The sequence below is a fragment of the Coffea arabica genome, chromosome 2e, assembly GCF_036785885.1.
Source record: "Coffea arabica cultivar ET-39 chromosome 2e, Coffea Arabica ET-39 HiFi, whole genome shotgun sequence".
In the NCBI taxonomy this organism is placed as follows: Eukaryota; Viridiplantae; Streptophyta; class Magnoliopsida; order Gentianales; family Rubiaceae; genus Coffea; species Coffea arabica.
In genome coordinates, this window is record NC_092313.1 from 29,751,659 (window position 1) to 29,763,580 (window position 11,922).

Genomic DNA, 11,922 nt, shown 5'->3' on the forward strand with positions numbered 1-11,922 from the left:
AAACCAGACTTTTCAAGATCCAAGCGTACAAGATCCTAGAAGAGGGGTGATATAAATTGATCCTAGAAGAACTAACACTGCTCTAGCTACTGTGTATTATTCTCTTCTTTCTTTCTTTCTTTTTTTCAAGCATTTCGGTTGGTTCAATTATAAGTGATATAACAATATGTCTCTGTGAGAGTATACCATTTGGATGGTAATATTTTGTGTGTTTTTAGAAAAATTTATTGTTTCACTTTTTTTTTTTGGATAGATTTATCTGTGACATATAAGGTAATTAGAACACATGTTACACATTTCCAAAAACATGCTTTTGGAATATGCACATTCAAAAAGAGAATTTTCACCATTTTTATTTTGAAATTTAGGACCAATAAACAAATGAATGGTAGCATCAGTAGTGAATACGCCTGCCTTTTCCTTTTCAGTTATTTTTCCTAATATTCTATTGGAAAATCCTGTGAAATACAAACTAAATAATGATGCTCCATCTCCTTAATTTTAGAGACTTCCATGTTTGTATCTATCACTTAGCTATATTTTAGTCACTTTTTATAGGTGAACCCTATTCTAATACCACTAAGTTTCAAAATTTTTTTCATCCCTTATAGGTGAACTCTATTCTAATACCACTAACTTTCATTTTTTATTTTAAGGATTTTTCTACTCGTTAACACACCTACATTTCACTCAACCTACCATGTATACACACACTAACAATTACTACTTTCTCTTGCATTTATACAATTTCTCTAATTAATTCCCTTGTATTTATATGCTTTTCTTAATTAATCTTATGTTCTAAAAATCCAACACTTGAAATATATATTAACCTGTTAGACAGACTTTTTTTTTTAAATCTATTACATTTGCACTTCTTTTTTTTGTTGGGGGGGGGGGAGGGAGTGGGGTGGGGGCGTGGGTTTCAATATCGATTCGAAATAACTTTCATGTTTATCTTGAATCATACAGCTCCCAAGTAGGAAACTATTTAAGTTGTTAAAAGTATTTCCATAGAAACTTGAATAAGGGAAAAAATGTCCTACAAAAGGTAAATGGTAGCTTTAAACTGACACCAAAGAGTTACACCAATTAAGCTGTTCTTGCTTTATTGACAGGAAGATATATTTAATCCTCAATTCAAAATAATCCATTGTGTTTAATTTTTGTTCTTTTGTACTTCTTTTCGTTTAGGGGATCTCTAGCTTGAACATGCACCTAATATTGAATAAAAATAAAAAAGGCATAGTTCTTGCTGAATTGATCGAACAGTTTGGCTAACAAATACTCAAAAGGTACTTATTAAGACTTAAGAGGAATTTCAAATGTTAGGGATTTCAAGTGTTATATATATATATATATATATATATATATATATATATATATATATATATATATATATATATATATATATGAAAGTAAATATATATTGGTATTTGTATAAATTCACAATAAATAAAAAGTTTTTAAAAATTAGTAAATAATTGAACATTTAAAATACATTAATTTTTTAAAATTAATATGAATGAACATGTAGAAATGTTGTTAATTTTTATATTTAAATTATTCATATTTGTATAAATTCACAATAAATAAAAAAAAGACCGTGCGGGCAAAATTCTAATTAAGTTGAAAAAAATCAAAATGCGGGAGGTGCAATAATTGTGATGTGCGTATTCCTGGAAGGTGCAATAATTGTGATGTGTGTATTTCTATAATAAACTAAGTGTAATTTACTTATTTAATAACGAATACTCAATTACTGCAAAGTGTAATACGAAGCTCACATATTAGTTTTTGACCATTATACTTGTATCCTTATCTCGGTTAATGCGCTTTTTACACATTTTCCTTTACCGCTTTTGTATCTATCGTACATCTTGCATATTAATTATTGCTATTATTTTTAATAAAGAACTGTAATTTAAAGCTTTTATTTGAGAAGATATATATATATATATATATGTAACGAAATGATTTCCAGATTCAAAAGCTATAGAAATTTTTTTTTCTTTTTTTTTCTTGAATTATACTTTTCTGTGTGTCGCGCCCCATTTTTTTAAAAATAGAAAAATAATGAGTTTAGAAAAATGGATTTTTGATTTTTGGAAAAATGAGTTTTGTTTTTAGAAAATGAATAAAGGAAAAGGGCCTAAATGGGGTTTGTAATGCGACGATTTGGGCCCAAATTATAGTTTAAAAAGGGTTTTTGAAATAAAAATCGGAGTCACTACTTGGTATTGAGTTAAGGTGTACCAAATCACCTAAAAATGAATTTTTTAAAGAAAAAATAGAAAAACCCTTTTTAAACGACTCCAAGTCTACGAAAATCAGAGAAAAAGATTCGGGAGTCACATTTGAAGAAAGGGAAGGCAAGGATAAAAATCCAAGGCACCCTTTCAACCTAACCAAGGCTAGTTGCGTGATTTAGTCAAAGATTTTATTAATTTAACCTAAAAATTTATCACATTTGGATGTACTATATGAATGCAAACCCTAGACCTAGGAGGGTGTTGATGGGTCGAAATGTCTCTTCAAAACTTATTTGGCACCGATCACATTAATTGTGATGCCCAATGAAGACTCTTCGAAGAAGCCACGAATAATGCAAAAATATGAGACTCTAAGAAAAGAAAAGGAATAAAATAATTATACAAATATACATGTCTTAAAGGAGTGCATCATGTCGGGTACAGGGGACTAATGTTCGTGACTCAATTTTCCCTTTTAATAGAGGGAATACGAGCGTGCTAAGGCTAGAAAAGCCAAACTCGTCCATATCCCATATCCAAGAGGTTTTCCTATCTAAACAAGCAAATGATCTAACCTAGTTTCTAATTTTCCCCTAAATGACATGCAAATCTAATATCATGTTTCATGCAAAGGGGTAAGTAATATACCTATATAAGGGGAAATGCGGAACAGGGGATATAAATAGAAAGGAATATGGGATAAAGGATGTACATATATAAGAAAAGTGTCATGCAACATGGAAAAGACCCTAAAAAGTGAAAACATGCATGAGCTGAAGTGATTTTATCACACAATCATGATCTAACACTTGAAGGGCTCCTAAGGGTCTAGCGTTGGACTAACCCATATCTACAAATTCTCACTAGCGTTGGACTAGTGAAAAATCGGAACAAAGAGCCACAACTAGCATTAGACTAGTGTGGATTCAGGAAAGGGGGCCACAACTAGCGTTGGACTAGTGTGATAACACGTCACATATCAATTATAACTAAATTAATCATGTAAAGCTCAATAAAAGCATGTAAAGACATATATCACATAAGCACATAACACATAATCATGATATCTAGATGCCAAGCCCTAAGAAAGCGGTAACACATAGCAGGTAAGCAGGCAAATCACACAAAGCAATTAAAGCCCTAACTATTACATTTGGGGGGGAGGCCTACTACAATCTAAAAGGGGAAGACTTAGAAAAGTAAATCCTAACTATTACATTGGCTAGCTAAGACATGTCTTCAAGAGTGGCGCCAAAACCTAACTATTACAAATTGGGGTTCAAATGCCCTCAAATGACTTGCCAATTAAAGAAGGCGAAATAAAAAGAAAGCAAAACAGGCAATTAAACATTAATAAAATGAAAAGCGAATTAAAGTATGCATATTCACACAAAACACGTAGGAGCACGTAGGAGAAATGAAATCAAGGAGATAGAGGTTACCTCCCTTGCAATGGTAATGAGATGAAGGAAATATTAGCTCCAAAACAATAAAAGGGTCAAGGCACCAATTAAATAGTAAAGTATAAACAAAATCATCAGATCCCTCCCAATTGCAGCTTAAATGAAATCAAATAATGTATAGTTGCAAAGAAGGTAAATTATCCATCAAATTTCTAAAATAGCAAACTACTAAAGACCCAATAGCAACCCTTAACCAATCCTTCAAGTCCAATTGAAACATTTTGGGAATTTCAAAGGCCCATAAGTAATGAAAAGGTCAAGTAATCACAAATAATCACATAAATGTTAAAGCATTTAAATAAATTAAACAGCCCATGTTCGCAAAACTGGGGCTTAATTGAAAGGAAAAAAGAAGTTTGAGGGGTCAATTTAGTTGATTTTCATGTTGTTTGGGCCATAGTAGAACAAAAAAAGACTTGGGGGGTTAAGAGGCAAAATTTTTTTGAACATTTTCCATGCAAGAATGCATGCATCGCCTGCAACAAGAAGCATTCTTGGTGAAGCTTTCTGCAACCAAAACATTACCGCGACTTCCATTTTTGTAAGCAACTATCAATCCCAACACAATTTTTGATCAAAACTTTTCAACCCAAACATCCAAAACTTAATCTAAGCAACATGACACAATTTCAACATCCGAACAAACCAAAACATAAAGGGGAAATCATGCAAGCGCTGGAGAATTTTATGCAAAAGGTTCGGCAATTCTAACTTATTCATTTTCCAGCAAAATGTTTGATCATAGTTCAAGTGTTTGAGACCCAAATACGCAAACTCAGCACCAAACTTTCCATTTCTTCCCTTCAACATAAGATTAAGCATGCAACTTAAGTGTAAAGATTCATTGAGCAGCCATGGAAAAGAAAACAACAAGAAAAATGCAGCAACTTTTTACTTCTTTCACTTCAGCTTAGATATAGTCATACCACATAACCCAAGAAACCAAACATACTTGATTTATGTAACTTTGGATCATTAACATGTAACCCCAACACCACTCTTTCGATTTTCCCTCAAAGCATCAGATCAAAAAAAATAGGTAGTGAAACATTCAAATCAAATTTTCAGTGTCATCAACCCAACTTTAATGCGTGAACCTGGGACAGGGAGAGAGAGAAATAAAATGCAGCTACATGATATGAGCATCTGCTTCTAACTCAACACTTTCGAGAAAGCATTTAAAGATCCAACCAAACAGTAAACCAAATTCTTTCAACAAGATTTCACTCATTTTTATTATCAGATGTATAGATCCGAAGAATCAATTTCCAAGCAGACAACCGAAACTGACCATTTACTTCATTTAACATTGAAACCCAAAATCAAACATTACAGAAACAACTAGAAACGGATAAACAACAAATAAGGAAAACATCAAAACAGACTTGTTCAAAGTTTTATGCCATTTTCCTGGATTTGCTGGTTCATCATACGAACAGAAGCCATAAACTTAAACAATAATCGATGACACAAGCTTACAGAGAAAAAAAAAACTAGACTTCTACCTCAAAACTCAATCTAAACCAAACCCCACTATAGATCTGTGCCCGCCGGAAAAAGAAATTTTTTTTTTTTTTTGGATAAAGATCAATCAAAGTTGAAACTTTCCGCAATTTCCTTTCAGCCAAGACACAATCATGCAAGATACCGACTCATTACCCTAACTCTAGATTTTTCATCACCTAAATAAAAACCATCAGTCGTATTGAAGCCGAAACAGAACCAGTAAACAGCAAGGGAATGCAAGCAAACAACTAAAGAAAGCAGCTTTCAAATACCTTAATCAAGGAATGGAGCGTGGGATGACCAAGAAAAAGCTCAAATGATTCTTTCAGATATTCGAAGGAAACGTCAAACGATGATGAATGAAGACCCAGTCGCTTCCCTCCTGCAACCTCCAGCCGAAAATCCTTCTTGCTCTTCTTGTTTTCTCAGTTTCCTTCCTCTAGCCGAAACTTCACTTTACCTTGCCTTCCCTCAGTTTTCCTCGCTTGGTTCTTCCTCTTGTTCAGCCGAACGCCACCCTCAATCTCCTATCTCTCTCGCTCTTTCCCCCGCCGCTGTTCACTCTCTATTTTCCTTCCTTTGCTGTTTTCTTTTTGCTCTGACCCACACTTCCCTTAGCTTTCTTTCTCAGCCCGTTTACTCCCTATCCCTTTTCAGTTTTCTCAACCTCCGCCGCAACTCCAGCTCTCTGGTTTCTTCCTTACCTCGCCGTCAAAATCTCCCTCCTGTCACTCCAAAAAACCCCCTCCTTTTATAACAAACAAAAACACTAAACCCTCCTCTAAAGGGTTCTGATGGAAGTCAAGTCATTCGCTTTGTGGATCATCCGATGGTGAATAAAAAACAAGGAGTTGCGGTGCCTTCCTGATCCTTTTTCCGTTTCTCATTTTCTGCTTGAAACGTTATATGAAGAAATGGGCACGGATCTTGTGTAGCTCGGGTGCATGAGCTCTTCTTTTTTTCTCTTTTTTTTTCTTTTTTTTTCATGAATCATTTAATTAAACAACAATAACCAAAAATAACATTTTAAATAAAAAACTTGAGTAAAATGAACAAAAACTAGGAACAAAAGATAAAACAAAAGGCTGAGATTTTTTCTATGTTTGCTTAATGATTTTCCCTCTCTTTTTTCTTTTTTTTTCAATTAATAAACAGTAAAAAAAGAAATAAAACATATTTCATATTTTTTTTTGTGAATAATTTTCTCTTTTGACAAATTTTATGCTAAAAGTCTTAACAATAAAAATAAACAGCTAAAAGGGCAAAAAACGAATACAAAAATAAAAATAAAAACTAACATAAAATAATAGATAATAATAATAATCTAAAATGCTATACAAATGCTAAAAAAAAGTCTAAAACCAAAAACATGAAATTAACAAATAAAAATAGATAAGAATTATCACTAAAAACCAAAATAAAATAGAATAAAAATTATTTAAAAATTTGGTGTCTACAGTTTGCCCCTCTTTGTCTGAGTTTTGGAAAAACTTGAGACAAAAAAATAGACACCAAATTCTTACCTGTGGTTATCCGGCTGCAAACTAGTCAAACGACTGACGCTTTTGGAATAAGGACTGACCCGAGACAGGAATTTAAAAATCGGGACTGACCCGAGACAGGAATTTGAAATCGGGACTGACCCGAGATAGGAATTTAAAATCGGGGAAATTCCAGTATACTTACCCGAAAATAGCCCAATTAAAATTTTTTTTTCAAGGTTAAGTTTTTGCTTCTGAGCCAAAGGCTGATTCTACATTACCATTTTGTTGTGCCTTTGATCAAACCTGCTTGCAACTTTTCCGATCCGCCTTTGTTTGCTGGAAAACTTTCCGATACCGACTCCAGTGCGAGATGTGATTGTTTTCATTCATGCATGAAATTTTTCTACAAAAGAGAAAGAATAAGGAAGTTGCCACCATCATTTGATCCGGTTCCCTTTGAGAATCGTGTAAACATGAGTCTTTTGATGCCTTTGTCAACTTTTGTTGTGGCATCTGATTCAATTGGATTTATTACTTCAAAGACTTTCTGATTTTTCCCAGACTGACCAGATATGCATTTAGCCATATTATGATATCTGTGTAACGGGCCCCGCTGAATCACGACCATTTTCAAAAGATGATTGAATCCAACGTATGCTTTGCACAAATCACGGGGATTGTCATTTATTAAAATTCAATGATTTAAAAAAAATGATGTATGTAAGATAAATTCACATGTCATGCAGGATGAATATGCAAAAGGATGCAGACACAACCAATCATGCTTAATACCCATAAAAATGTCATGAATACAAATAATTGAGGAAAAATGAATTTCATAAGAATGTATTTGCAAAAGAATATCTATTCAAAGTGAGACATAGCTTTTGGCCAACAGATGTCATATTCGAATCTCTGTATATCTTTGTTCCGGAATTCAATATTGACAGAAGTATTACAAAACGAAGAGAAATCCAAATGAACCAAGTCACCAGCTATTTTTTCTCGTGCTTGCTTGTTGCGACCCTACCTCGGCGCCCTTTTAGGTTTTCACTAAGGTTGCCCCCACCCTTTTTGCTCTTGTTTTGTTTTTCTTTTCTTTTTTCCTTTTTTTTTCCTTTTTTTTTTCTTTCCAAGGTGCCCTTTCGGATTTTCACCTATAGAACAAAGGAAAATCTCGACCATAATCGACTCAGGAATATAAGTTGAAGATTGCTGGTATCAGTAAAATGCGCTTCCCTTATAAGTTTAGGCGAAGACATTATGGACATCACTTGCCAGTTGATTAGCAACTTCTTAATAGAAATACAGCAAGTGACGAAAGCCAGGACTTTGGGCTTTTATAATGAGACCAGGTGGGGTGTTTTCAAGAAAAGTTGAGACTTGAAAGTAGATTTGATGAAGTGTGAAATAACCTGAGATTGCAATAATTTTGAAATGATTTTCAATTTTGAAGAAAACTGAGGAAAATTTGCCCCAGTTTGATTGGATTTTCTCTCTTTGCATTTTTCATTGCATTTTCCTTACTTTTGTATTTTTCTTTAGAAAACTAAATTTGCCCCAGTGTGGGGTTTTTTCTTTTTTTTTTTTCTGATCATCTCTTTTTCACAATAAATTTGCCTCAGTGCGGGGTTTGCAATCCTCAGGGGTTGCCAAACGAAAATTATTAGTCTGATAGCTCAAAAGGGACGACTAGGGATTGAATGTTTCAAGTGGAAAAGAAGATGGCCTGACTTGCATTTCATCATTTGCACAAATTTCTAAAAAAAATTTTGCATAATCAAATGAAGAATTTCTTGCACATGTCTGAGTTGATAGGTTGAGAAAATGTTTGTCCATCCATTTCTGCTAAAATGAGTGCTCCGCCAGGTAATACCTTTTGAACAATGAATGGCCCTTGCCAATTCGGAGCAAATTTGCCTTTGGTCTCATCTTGCACTGGCAAAATCCGTTTCAGCACTTTGTCGCCTTCCTCAAACGTACGCCGATGGACTTTCTTATTGTAGGCTCGGGCCATGCGATTTTGATAACATTGACCGTGACAAATAGCATTAAACCGTTTTTCATCAATCAAAGATAGTTTTTCATGACGCTGCTTTATCCAATCAGCTTCTTCCAGCTTAGTTTCCATAAGAATACGCAGTGAGGGTATTTCAACTTCGGCTGGTAGCACGGCCTCCATCCCATACATGAGTGAGTACGGGGTTGCCCCAGTCGATGTTCGGATAGAAGTCCGATATGCCATTAATGCATAAGGAAGTTTTTCATGCCAATCACGGTGCTTTTCAATCATTTTGCGGATGATTTTCTTCAAGTTTTTGTTTGCGGCCTCCACAGCTCCATTCATCTGCGGCCTATAGATGATAGAGTTGCGATGTCTGATTTTGAATTGTTCGCATAACCCGTCCACCATGTCATTGTTGAGATTCTTGGCATTGTCTGTAATCAATGTTTCTGGCACCCCAAATCGGCATATGATATGATCTCTCAAGAAACTTGCCACCACCTTCTTGGTCACATGCTTGAATGATTCCGCTTCGACCCACTTGGTAAAGTATTCAATTGCCACCAATATAAATCGATGCCCATTTGAAGTAGGAGGGTCAATTGTGCCGATCACATCCATGCCCCACATTGAGCAAGGCCACGGGGCAATCATATTGTGCAATTCGGTGGGAGGAGCGCGTATAACGTCGCCATGCACTTGACATTTAATACATCTCCGGACAAAGTCTATGCAATCGTGTTCCATAGAAAAACAGAAGTACCCGATTCTCATAATTTTCTTTGCTAGCAAATGTCCATTCATGTGAGGTCCGCAAACACCGCTATGCACTTCTTTCATCAGGTATTGAGCTTCATCTTCATTGATACACCTTAAGAGGTTCAAATCTGAGGTCCTTTTATATAATACCTCTCCATTTAAGAAAAACTTCGAGGCCATTCTGCGCAGGAAACCCTTGTCATTTGCACTAGCTCCTGGGGGGTAAGACTCGATTTTGATGAATTCCTTAATATCATTGTACCAAGGGCTATTGCCAGAAGATTTGTCTATGACCCAACAATGAGCAGGCTTATCTTGGAGTTGAATCCGGATAGGCTCGATTCCTAATTCGTCCGGATATTGTATCATAGAAGATAGGGTGGCCAAGGCATCTGCAAATGCATTTCGGGCTCGTGGGAGATGTCTGAACTCCAAACTTTGAAATTGTCTAGCCAAATTGAGCAAATTACAGTGGTATGGCAGGATCTTTGAATCTTTAGTTATCCATTGTTTCAATGTTTGGTGCATGAGTAAATCTGAATCACTGAAGGCTATTAACTCTTTAACTTCCATTTCCAAAGCCATTTTAAGACCAAAAATACATGCTTCATACTCGGCCATATTATTTGTGCAAGCAAATTGCAATTTAGCGGCTCCAGGATAATGCTTCCCTTCCGGGGATACAAGGACGGCTCCGATTCCAACTCCAAAAGAATTAGCTGGACCATCGAAAACCAATCTCTATTCAGGGCACCGCTCGCTCATATTTTCTACGGTACCAACAAATAAAACCTTTTCATCAGGGAAATAGGTATGGAGCGGTTGATAATCATTGTCCTTTGGATTTTCTGCCAAATGATCGGCTATAGCTTGTCCCTTGACTGCCTTTTGCGAAGTGAAAACAATATCAAACTCTGAAAGAATCATCTGCCATTTGGCCAGACGCTCAGTTGGCATCGGCTTCTCCAAGAGGTATTTCAGAGGATCGGAGCGGGAGATGAGATAGGTGGTGTGACTTAGCAGGTAGTGCCTTAATTTTTGAGCCGCCTAGGCCAAAGCACAGCAGCTTTTCTCAATAAATAAATAATTAGCCTCATACTGCGTGAATTTCTTGCTAAGATAGTAGATGGCTTGCTCTTTCTTTCCCGAGTCATCGTGCTGCCCCAGAACACACCCTACTGCTCCGTCGAGCACAGATAAGTACATGATCAAAGGCCGGTCCGATTTGGGTGGCACTAGAACCGGAGGCTGCAGCAAATAATCTTTAATCTTGTCAAAAGCTTGTTGGCACTCCTCATTCCAATGCAACGGCACATTCTTTTTTAACAACTTGAACAGTGGCTCGCACGTAGCGGTTAATTGGGCAATGAATCTTCCAATGAAATTAATTTTCGCCAAAAAACTTTTCACATCTTTCTGCGTCTTTGGCACTGGCATGTCTCGAATTGCCTTGATCTTTACCGGGTCTATCTCTATGCCTTTTTTGCTGACAATGAAGCCGAACAATTTACCAGCTGGTGCTCCAAAGGCGCATTTCGCAGGATTTAACTTCAAATTGTACTTTCGCAACCTTTCAAACAACTTTCTTAAATCAATCAAATGGTTCTCGGCTTTCTTGGATTTGATTATAATGTCATCCACGTAGACCTCCATCTCCTTGTGGATCATATCATGAAACAAAGTAGTCATGGTCCTTTGATAAGTAGCTTCGGCATTCTTTAAACCAAACGGCATTACTCGATAGCAAAAGGTGCCCCAAGGGGTGATAAAAGCAGTCTTTTCTCTATCCTTCTCAGCCATTAAGATCTGATGATATCCAGCAAAATAATCACAAAAAGATTCAATTTCATGTCCGGCAGTGTTGTCTAGAATGATATGGATATTTGGCAAAGGAAAGTCATCTTTAGGGCTGGCCTTATTAAGGTCCCTATAATCGACAAAGACTCGCACTTCTCCATTTTTCTTTGGAACAGGGACTGGATTCGAAAGCCAAACAGGGTAATGGGATACAATGATAATATTAGTCTTAAGCTGCTTTTCAATTTGCTCTTTTATTTTGAGGTTCATATCTGGTTTGAATTTACGGGGTTTTTACTTCACTGGTGGAAAAGTTGGGTTTGTGGGTAATCTGTGCACCATTACATCAGTCGAAATGCCAGTCATATCGTCATAAGACCATGCAAACACATCTTGAAACATAGACAAAAATTCGATCATCTCCTCTTTCTGCTTTTTGTTCAAATGAATGCTGATTTGTATCTCCTTAACCTCAGTCTCAGTGCCAATGTTAACAACTTCTGTTTCTTCTAGGTTCGGTTTAGATTTCTCCTCATATTGTTCAAGATCTTTTGAAAAAGAATCAAATACTTTCTCACTATCACTCTCGCCTTGAAATTTGAATTCCATAACTTCCAAGTCGTGAGTGATATAGAGATTGTCATCATCAGATTCCA